Raw genomic sequence first — 12,394 nt, 5'->3', positions numbered from 1 at the left:
CTCAGATTTTGTTGTATATGAATATGCGGAGTGAAAGCAACACAAGCCATGGCTGCAAGACACTGATTTGCATATGGATGCCATACCGTGAGATACGGGTCGGATTTTCCCAAAGCAATAAAGTAGATTACAGCCCAGAAAGAAGCAAACCATAGATCGATCAACATCAATAGAGCACACTACTCTTTAAAAAGCAGCTGCAGCTAGCTACCTTTGTATATAGAGGGACATAAAAGTGGATATTCGCGAAAATCAGCTGCTGTAGTATACAGTAGCAGAAAAGGGAAGTGCATGTAGACTTTTTCCTTTTTGAGCTAAGGGCTGTTGATTAGAGCAAAGGAAAAAAAGAAGTCACAGGCGTGGGGGAGATGAAAAGCCCAATACGGTATCATGCTAAAACTTTTAGGGCTCAGATTTTGCTGTTGTACAATCATGAAAAGAGAAAGCAGCACACGCCATGGCTACCGGGTTGCCTCACCAAGATACAGGCCAGATTTTCTCAACGCAGTGAAGTAGAGATTATAGTCCAGAAAGAAGCAAATCTTCATCACAGCGCATCTTTTCAGACCATTGAAACACCTCATTTAGGTTCCCAACTCTTGAAAAAACAACCGCATACCACACAAATAATATATTACACTCCCAAAAAATATAAGCACATAAGCACAAATTCTATGCCGGGAAGAAAAATAATACTTAGTAATAAAGGCATCAGACGTTTAAATAAAAATATGATAATATTGTAAGTAATAATGTAATTGTATCAAAACAGGTAATTTTTCAACCTATCAATTTTATTACTGATCTGTATATATGTTTTCATATGGTTACTCCAACTTTTATCAGTTGACAATTTTATCTAAAAATTTTGAACTATTTCATGAAGAGGACAAAAAGGTGTACATTTGCTGAATGACTGACTGGGAAATTGTGTTAACTTTTGTGTTCAATATATCAAAATTAGAATTATTCATTATTACCATATGAATCTATTTAATGCACCTACAATGCCTTTAATACTTTCAATAAGAAACAATCCTGAATCACTTGGGAGTCAAACTTAAATCTTTCTCTATTAAGAAAAATTTCAATTTGCTTTCACGAATTACTTGATACTTCCATAACAAAGGGTTAATGTGAATCTATCATTCATTTTTAAATTATTGTTTTTTAATTTTAGATGCCAAAGATAAATTTTTGAATTTAGACTAATTTTTATAACAAATTTATTTTAATTGAGGTAAATTTAATTTTATAAGGTATTTGGCGCAGAAGAGGAATAATCCCCAAAAAAAATCTGACATAATACTTACAACCTTTGCTTTTTACTTTTATGCATCATGCTATATCATCTTATGTTACATCAACTGTCTTCATATGAATCTTAAAACATGGTGTTGATCTATCAAAATGTAAGAGTAACTCCCTCAACTATTTCATTTAAGAAGTAACATTTTATATATATTTGCGTCAACTACGCTAACATCAAATTATTTATGCCAAGTTTGTAGCAGTATCACAAACCAAAAATTTAATGGAGTTATTCACTTAAAGATTTGAAGAAGCATCTAAAAATTAATTTTGAAATACCTATCTATATTGAAAAAGAGTTCACACTTTTTCATCACTTCTAAATGAATGAAAGGTTGCACAGTCACATAGCTCGATACTTCCGTTTAGATGAAATGCTAAGAATTACTTGCACATATAAAATTGTGCTATAATGTAATAAGGTTAACGTTCATATCCTCTTTTAGATTCATTATTTTAGTCATCATATCTTTGGTGCTTTTCCTACACCAATAAGAAAGTTGCAATATTTTACTTTCATGCTTCATTTCAAGTGGGAGAAATACATTATAAACATATAGCTTCATTCAATAGTTATGTATGATTAGGTTGCTGCTCAGTTCTTCTTTTTAAGCAATGGCTCAAGCCTAGCCTAAATGAGGGTTAATAATTAATTTTGAAATTGTTATGCATGCTTAATCGGAGATTATGATTTTGCTCAAGCAAATGTATTGTGAATATGTGTTTAGTGGTAAAGATAAAGATTGATGATGTGAATTGATTACTATAATAGTATGTCTGTGATGGAACTTTTTGCATTGACATTAAAAATTTTGAATAATCAATTTGAACTATGTTCCTGTATTACTAATGATAAATTACGAACCCAAGCTTTTCAATTCTACCTATATTACTAATGATAATATCTAAAGTTTTGAACCTTACTTTTAGATATTATCAATTATTTATCATAAATATGATTGATCCTATTTGATTCTGAAGGAAATTTTGACTTATAACGATATGCAGAGGAAAAAAGTTTAATATAGTTGTCATCACGAGGGACCGAATCATAAAAATACTGTAGCTTTTAAACATGAGCTATGTACAACGATGTTTACTTTTTAGACAAATTATTAATAAATTTGAAATTTTACTAAATCATGGCTAATATGATCATGACATATACTCTAATGAACTATTTTTCCTTTAAACTAGCTCACCCGTCATAGGTGGCTTGATTTCCAATGCAATTTAAGTTAATTGATTAGTTGGCACCTAAATTGAAAGACATGAATGTGTGTGATTTCAGCTTCTTCGATTAGTGTCCTTGAGAAAAATAGTTAGTACCTCTTGAATACAAGATACTTAAAAAAAAAAAAAAAATATTTAGAAATATTCAAAGGTTGACACCTAATAGGTTATTGTGTGTGTCACTACATTATTCTGTGGTGGAACTAAACAAAATAAAGAAAAATGAAGAATTATTGGATGAAAAAATAATATTTAAATCTTTGTTAAGATATTTATTATTTAAGGTATGTCGAAATTTAATTAAATTTTAATAAAAAATAGTTGTCCAGTAGTGTTTTATGGCGATTGAAGAAATTTCAACATTATGAATAACTAGATGTGGCTTCTAAGATAGTCTTTGATGATAAAATTTTATTCACACATTGTGATAAAGTAATATAAATCAAGAAAAGAATGTGTAATTAGTTATTTATATTAAGTGCCATGAATCTTTCTATTCAACAAAATTTAGATGAACTTTCTCTCTTCTAGGTGAGAATTATATGGATCAATAAATTTTAAATATTATTGGATATAATACAAAATCTTACTGCATTTAAGATGGAGGAATCAGTTATTTTCATATTGGTCTCCTAATAAATGAGTTATGGATAATCTGATTTAAATTTTACAACTGATAAAATAATAAAATGTTAAAAAAAAATTAAGAACTCTCTGTGCATCGCACGGGGTTGAATACTAGTAAAAGTAAATAGAAATAAATGAATAGCAGCTTCTTGTGAGTTCATCAAGTGATGCTGAATTTGAAGTGCTTCATAATGTGAAATCTTGATCAGTATTATGCTACATGATGCAGATTTCTAGGACTTTTCAACTTTAAAGTTAATTCAGAGATAGCAATTGATTCGAAGAACGTTTGATGTTTTAGTGTGAAGAATCAAGTTTGCTCTAGGAGTCCTAAATTTATATTCTTTTTTCAAGTTAAAGTTTTTTTTTTGGTTATAGATAGAAGTTTTGGTGAAAAGTAATATTCCTAAACAAATGAAAAGTTTTATGTGAAGGTTTTCTAAACTAGTAAGTCGTTTTTGCTTTAATTATGGTGAAATTATAATAGTGTTTTATTTTAAATATTAAGGGAAAAAATAGATGTTTTGAAATCAATTCTACTATCGAGCAAATAAATACCGTTATACAATGTTGGACAATGTAAAATTTTCCTAAACTTAGGTCGGGTGAGTTCAAGGCTTTAAATTTATGCCAACGAATTAAGTCATAAATAAGTGGGTGACCCCAGAAATTGCATTAAATAATTAGCATTGGCAAAAAATAAAAACCGTCATATTTGAGCGTAAAATTAAGACACCAAAATAAGGGCAATTTGTGCAAAAATTTCATTTTTTATCGAGAAGTTTGCACATCAGTACTAAATTTATTGATTATCATATAAAACTTACTTTATTATTAAAAAGGTTTGTGGTGGATTGTTAAATACTCCTTTATTCTTAATTAGAGGTCTTAGATTCGAGTCCGCTGCTAGCTGCTCTCAAGTATCCGTAATCTTAACATGGATAATTACATAAGTATTTAATGGAAAATTACGCAATAAAAATAAAGGAATGCAATTATAAATATTTAGTGGAATAACTTGTAATTTATCATGGTTAAAATAATCAAATTGATATTTTTGTTATAAAACTAGAAATAACAAGGAGTGTAGAGAGAATAGAGAGAGTAATTCTTATTTATTCTCTAGAGGGATATCTTGAGGTGTTTTACAATGAAGGAAACCCTTCTATTTATAGAAGAAATTTACTCCTAGTCTGAGTAGAAGACAGATGCTTCAACTCCTAATAGATATGAAAGTAGATCTTGATAGACATTCACTATAATGTAAATACATTTATAACACTCCCCCTTGAATGTCTAATTAGTAGATAATGGACCTCGTTAAAACCTTACTAGAAAAAATCAGTAGGAAAAAAAATCTAGTGAGGGAAAAAGAGCACATCTCTAACAATATGCATTTCGGCTGTCTTATTAAAAACCTTACAAGGAAAATCCGGTGGGACAAAACCTTGAAAGGGAAAAGAGTACAACGCGTATTAACTCCCCCTAATAAGAACATCTTTGAACCTTTGCATCCCGATATTGTGCACCATCTTCTTAAAAGTTGCAATTGGAGAAGATTTGGTGAATAAATCAGCCACATTGTCAATTGAACGAATCTGTTGTACGTTAATATCACCATTCTGTTTTTAGCTCACGTATGTAGAAAATTTTTTGATGGAGTGTGCTTCATTCTATCTCTTTTTATGAATCCCCCCTTAAGATGTGCTATGCATGCTACATTATCTTTGTATAAAATTTGTGGGTATATTGTCACATTTCAAATCATATTTTTCTCGAAAGAGATGTATCATGGGCCTCAACCATACACATTCTCAGCTAGCTTCATGAATAATTATTATCCCAACATGGTTCGATGCAGTGGCTAGATAGACTGTCTTGCATATCTCTAAAATATGACAGTATCCCCACATGTGAACACATTACATGTTTGAGATCGAGATTTATGTGGGTTAAATAAGTACCCAACACTAGCATGACCAATAAGATCAGGGTTGCAATCTTTAGAATAAAATAAGCTCATGTTTTTTATCCCATTTCGATGTCTCCTAGTAGGAGTAGGAATATACCTTGCTAACAAATTGACTGAAAAAGCTATATCAGGCCTTGTAGTATTTGTAAGATACATTAGTACACCAATTGGACTATGATATGGTACTTCAGAACCAATCCAATTCGGTACGTTTATCATTTTAGCAAATAATCTTATTGCTTTTGAAAACTCTCCAAGAGTTCCAATGATTTTCAAACCATCAATTTATCTCTTATAAGGATTATAAAAAGTTTTCTAGAAACTTTATATGCTTCAGGCATTTTGAATTTTTTAGGGATTTTCATATATATATTATTGTCCAGTGACAATATTCAACATGTCAAGTGTGACATCTTCAAGTGTCAGGACTGCAAATCAAATAAGTTTTACGCTTATCAAAATGCATCATTTCATGTCACTTGATAAATGTTTCTATGTCAGCATGCTTAAATAAACGTAGAATTCAGATCTCGTAATCTTTCACAATATTGCGTCAATATTGTGTCAAAGATATTGATGATATATCAATTCGTATCGGTTCACAGTGTGGCATAACATTTTGAGATCTTATCACTTCATTATTTTCAGGTACCTGAACCTCTCATAAGGTTTTATGAAGTGTTTTGTTGCAGGCTCTTTAAGAGCACATTGCCTTCTTATTCCTATTATTTGCTCCTTATCATTTTCAAGGATTATTTCATTTGGAACCAATTAGTCTACCACGCTTCACGCATGCATAGACTTTATCCTTTAGGAACATAAAATAGAAGCATTTGCAGCTTAATATGAGATGCTTTTGGCATTTGACTTGAATTATCTTTTGAATGAGGATCCTATGATAATTTCTAACATATTTCATAACTACTTATAATCTCCCCCTTATGTTAGGAAAGTTAACATACATGCTCCATCTTTTTTGATGAATCCATCTTTGTGCATTATGGTATATTCATTAATCGTATACCGCATATCAAAACTATTAGATGGAATAGTTGGTTCATAACCTTGAACCAATTGAGGAGGAAGAAATAATCATAATTTATTAGTCTAATGCATACAAGTGTTATTGTATGCAACATACATATTTCAGACCAACACATGAAGCTTTGTTCTCATTAGCGATGATTTAGCTATTTATCGAAGGCATCCAATGCCAAACCATCATCATCAAGATAACTTTCTTGATTGCACAATTTAAAAATTATGTTCTTAATTCACTTTTATTGAGCAAACAACTTTATGAATTTCAAACTGCAGGTTGACAATTAATGTACATGTGATTATCTTATTGATGCATCTTTTCAACATATCACATGATAGGTGAACGGGACCTTTTTCACCTTTTATACTTTTCAGAGTTTAAGGGATCAAATCCCAACATTAGTTGGTCCAACTAACTTATCACGAGAACAAGCGACATAAATAATTCTCGAAGAATCTTCTAGTTTTTCAATACATGTCTAATACTCAATAAGCACATCTTCGAGATGTCACAATCGTTCATATCAATTTATGAACTTTTATTTTAGTAAACTTCAAGTTTACCATGACATGTACTTTTTTCTTTAGTAAATTTCAGATTTACTATTACATGAATAAATTCAGATTTACTACTTTAGAAGTAGATTTCAAAATAACTTTTCTCAATTATTTTGCCTCATTGGGAGGTGAGTTGTGATACCATCACAATCAAGTGCACATTTGCATTAATAAGCTTCTCATTACCCAAGAATGGACTATAATCATGCCTTAAGCCTATCAAATTATGATAGCTTATAACCTCTTTCATAATATCACAACTTCAGGAGCACATTGAGGCATACATATCTTTCAACACTGGAGGTCGGATTCAGTGGTTTCCCAGCATTCTCCGGTCACTGTTGTAGCGTCGCCGGAGCTCCGACGAGCTTAACAGTGGCGGCGCTGCTCTCCTCCGCCCTGAATCATCTCTCGTTCGATCTCTCTCCTCCCTCTTTCGCGATCTCTTTCAAGCCTCTCTCGCTCTCTACTGTGTGTGAATGTGCTTCAATGGAAAAGAAAAAAAATGAAAAAAAGTGGAGTTATCGGTGTCGTGTGTTTTAAACCCAGAAGAAGAAAAATCAATCGTCTATCGAGTTGCGAACCAAAATATGCCATGGAACTGAAAAAAATATCAAAATATAACATGTTTTTAAAGTGCGATCAAAATATGCTAGACTTATATGCATTATTTTTAATGGAAGTAATCAAACGAAGTCAATTTTAAAAAAATGTGCATAACTCTCTTTTTATTTTTGTATTTTTAACTCACTCAAAAAGCGAATTATATAATAATAGTTTAACTTACTTTTTTCCTCTATATAAATATAATAAAAATTATATAACTCACTTTATAAAAACTTACATATTATGTGAACAATTAATTTATCTTTTAAAGTTTTATTTTTTTAGAAAAAAAGTCAACTATTATGAAAAGGAGAGAGTAAAACTCACTGATTATATGAGTAATGTAGAAATAAAATGTATAACTCACTATTTAAGCGATTTATCCATTATATGAATATAACTATACAAATATATTCCTCCGTTTTGAAATAAATGAATTGTTGGGGTATTTATTGGTGTTTCAAAATAAGTGAATCATTGAATTTTTTTTAAAATTTACCCTTATGATTTGACAACCAATTAACTTTTGAAAAAGTATTACAAGGTCAGCGTTTTATTTTATTTTTAGGGTAAAAATAAAAAATTATGTTAAATTTATGTCTTTAATGTTTTTTTCTTAATTTGTATGCCAAAATCCAACAATTCATTTATTATGAAACAGAGGAAGTATGAGTTATGTGCAAATAACTTTTTTCACCAACATTCATATTTCTCCTATTTAAATAGAAGTATACATTATAAACTCTTCATTCTTTATTCACTTGCCTCCTCTTTTGAAATTGCATTTTTCTTCATTGGAAAAAAGTCCCTGATACAAAAGGAGGTGAGTGAATAAAGAATGAAGAGTCTATAATGTATACTTCTGTTTAAATAGGAGAAATATGAATGTTGATGGAAAAAATTATTTGCACATAACTCATATATTTGTAGAGTTATATTAATATAATGGATAACTCACTTAAATAGTGAGTTGTGCATTTTATTTCTACATGATTCATATAATCAGTGAGTTTTATTCTATCCGTTTCATAATAGTTGACCTTCTTTCTAAGAAAATAAAACTTTAAAAGATAAATTAATTGTTCACATAATATGTAAGTTTTTATAAAGTGAGTTATATAATTTTTATTATATTTATGTGGAGGAAAAAAATAAATTAAACTTTTATTATATAACTCACTTTTTTGAGCGAATTAAAAAATGTAAAAATGTATAACTTCCTTTTTAAGAGAATTATGTTAAAAAAATGCATAACTCTCTTAGAAATAGAGTTATGTTAAAAAAATTAACTCCATTTGATTACTTCCACTAGAAATAATACATATGAGAGTTAAGTATATTTTGATTACACTTTAAAAATATGATATATATTAATATTTTTTTTTAATTCCATGACATATTTTGGTCTATCCGTATATGGAATTGGATGTTGTTGTATGTGTTTTATTTTTGTGATGAATGGAAAGAGAAGATCCAATCTTGTGAGTGGGCTCCTGGCCTTTTTTTCCAAGCCAAAAATAATCCCCTCTTTTATATTGTTAGGATGGAAATGGTCATGTGGGCCCCCCCCCACCCCACCTTTTGTTGTCATCCATCAAGGTGTATGCTAAATATATCCAAAAGAAATCTTTCAAAGTGGGTCCCTCTCTTTTTTGTTCTTTTTCTGAGTTGATTAAGAAAATGAATATAATGTGAGCGGGGTAGGGTGGGTAGAGGTAGGGTGTGGAGTGACGAGGTAGGATAGGTGAGGTTGTTAGGATAAGGGATTCTTAGGTATTAGGGATTTAATTGAAATTTGTTATTTTTGTATTTTGATAAGGAATATTAGATGGGTGAGGGTTCGTGGTAAGAAGAGATAAAAATGAAAAAATTAAATTTCGAGAAGAATAAAATTAGGTGTTTGTAACTATAATGTGAATACATTTACAATAATTTTGAATTATTTCCATAATAGGGAACCTCAATAATTGCTCATATTATACCAGAACTCGAAATCCTATTTACTATGGGCTGAGAAAAAAACTATCATTGTGCAAATTTCGGGTCAAAACATTAACCCAAATTGATAATTCGATTATCGGATTGATGGGTCAGTTTTTTTAATTTTTGGAGCTCGAATTTGTTATTTTTGTTAGTGAATTTTCAGGTTAGTTGGGTTTTTAATCGGACAACCCAATAAATTGATAAGGGCCCTGTAGTATATTATAACTAGTATATATACCCGCACAATGCGCAGATGAAATGTTTGATATCGAATGCCTCTTTCTCGTGGCAAAATCATATTACCTTAAACATTTAGCAATAATCTTATAAAAAAAATAGATTTTTTAAGAATATTTTTCACACTTTAAAAATATATATTGATAATTATCCTCTTTCCTGATAAATCATATTACCTTAAACATTCAACAACAACCTTACAAAAAAATTAGCTACCATATTATATCTCAATTATGCAAAAAAAAAAACTTACCCCCTATCCTCACCTCCATCTCTACCCCTTACCCCCCTCCCTTTCATTCCTTCCCCAATCTCTAATAAAATCTATACGAAAAACATTCATATAATTGTAAAAATAACTTTTATGTTTTATATTTTTTTGAAAATTTTATTCATAATTTAAAGATATAGAGATTCTTAATTACTCCCTTTTCTCCCCCTCTCTTTCCCTCCTCTAATCTAATATTATATGAATAAAAATAATATGTAATTGCAAAAAGCTTTTATGTTTCATATTTTGCTTTATTATATTGTTTATTCACCCCCCCCCCCCAACCCCCAACCCCCAATCTCTTTTATTTAAAATTTATAAATAATTTTTTTTCTTATATTTGTTAATTTTTTTAAATATTCATTTCACACTTTTGTGATGTTTTATTTAATTACCTTGGTAATTATTTGATAAATATTATATACGTGATCTTATAGACTCTTTGTCCATGATAGAAATTCTATATAATAAAAAATAACACAAATTATTATAAATAATAATAAAATAATTTAAAATAAAATTTTAAATAATATACATATTGTGTATAGATTTATTAATGTAAGCATATTGCTAATCACGAATGTAGTATAACCAATAAATGAATTTGATTGAATCATTCAATATTAAAGAATACGTTGAAACGAATTTAAAAAATGAAATGAGAAGTTTGATTGAAAATTTAGTTTATACAGATAGAGTTAATTCAAATTCAACTTTATCTAGTACGGAGTTTGTTTTCAATTCAAAAGCTAAAAGAATCCTAACTTTCATTTGAAATTCAAAATTTAAAAATTTAAGAGTAATTCAACAAACCAATTTTCAGCAAATTTATCTTTATCCAAAGACTACTACTTTAAATAATTTATATCTCTAAAAATAATATTTCTTCTTTTATAGTTTCAATTTTAAAATATAAAAAATATTTTTTTTAGCAAACTTTATCTCAATCTTTAATCTAATTAAAATAAACTATATATTTTTGTATATGCAATTTTAGTTTTGAAAGTGAATGAGAAATAGGATATGGATTCTAGTTTGGTCTGACTGAAAGAGTCAGTTAAGGACCAAAAGGTAGAGGTTTTCTCCCAAGGGGGAGATGGTGTGCTGAGATATCAGGATAGACTGTGTGTTCCTTATGTTGATAACTTGAGACAGAGGATTATGGCTGAGACGCATGGTGCGTAATATTACATTCATCCCGACGCTACTACGATGTACCACGATTTGCGAAAAATCTATTGGTGGAGTGGTATGAAGAAGAATATAGCAGAGTTTGTAGCAAAGTGTGCAACTTATCAACAGGTTAAGGTAGAGCACCAAAGGCCTGGTAGTAAGCTGCAAGAGTTTAGTATTCCTACTTGGAAGTGGGAGGAGGTAAATATGGACTTTGTGACTGGTTTACCTCGTTCGCGTCGTCATCGTGACTCAATTTGGATTGTTGTAAACAGGTTGGCTAAGTCAACATATTTCTTGCGAGTGCATACGTTTTATACAGCTGAGGATTATGCTAAGTTGTATATATGAGAGTTAGTCAGATTACATGGAGTTCCCTTGTCTATCATCTCAGATAGGGGCACTTAGTTTACTTCCCAATTTTGGAGAGCTTTTCAGAAGGGTTTTGGTACCCAAGTTCATCTTAGCTCCGCCCTTCATCCGCAGACAAATGTTCAGGCTGAGAGGACCATCCAAACTTTGGAAGATATGTTGAGGGCATGTGCTCTTGATTTCAAAGGTAGTTGGGAGGAGCACTCGCCATTGATGGAGTTTTCTTATAACAACAGTTACCATTCTAGCATTCATATGGCCCCGTTTGAGGCTCTTTATGGGAGGAGTTGTAGATCATCCATAGGTTGATTCGAAGTGGGTGAGGACGATTTGCCTGCTGCAGTGTTTAAGACTATGGATAAAGTAAAGCTGATTAGAGAAAGGTTGAAGAAAGCCCAGAGTCGTCAGAAATCATATGCAAACGTAAGAAGAAGAGACCTTGAGTTTGAAGTTAATGATTTGGTGTACCTGAAAATTTCACCCATGAAAAGGGTGAAGAGATTTGGCAAGAAAGGGAAATTTAGTCCCCGTTATGTTGGCCCTTATAGAGTTCTGAGCAGTGTTGGGAAAGTAGCCTATGAGATTGAGTTGTCTGCAGATTTGTCAGTTGTTCATCCGGTATTCCACGTATCCATGCTTAAGAAATATATTGGTGACTACATTGTTCTAGATCCTTCAGAAATCTTAGACATTCAGGATAGCCTGTCTTATGAAGAGGTTCTGGTTGAGATCCTAGATTACCAGATCCGTAGACTAAGGAACAAAGAAGTTTCCTTAGTCAAAGTTCTTTGGTAGAATCAGTCAATTGAGGGCGCTGTTTGGGAAGCAGAAGCTGACATGCGAGCCAAGTACCCTCATTTTTTCTCCGCAAATTCAAATCTAGTCGAAGGTACTACTCCTCCTTAATTCAGCCCCTTTCTAATCAAAGATTCAGCTATATAGTTTTTCTTATTATAAGTTCATGCACTCACAGAAGTACTCAAGAGTTTAGAATGATATAGAGTCAGTTT

The sequence above is a fragment of the Capsicum annuum genome, chromosome 10, assembly GCF_002878395.1.
Source record: "Capsicum annuum cultivar UCD-10X-F1 chromosome 10, UCD10Xv1.1, whole genome shotgun sequence".
Classification (NCBI taxonomy): Eukaryota; Viridiplantae; Streptophyta; class Magnoliopsida; order Solanales; family Solanaceae; genus Capsicum; species Capsicum annuum.
Note: the sequence above shows the minus strand (reverse complement) of the source record.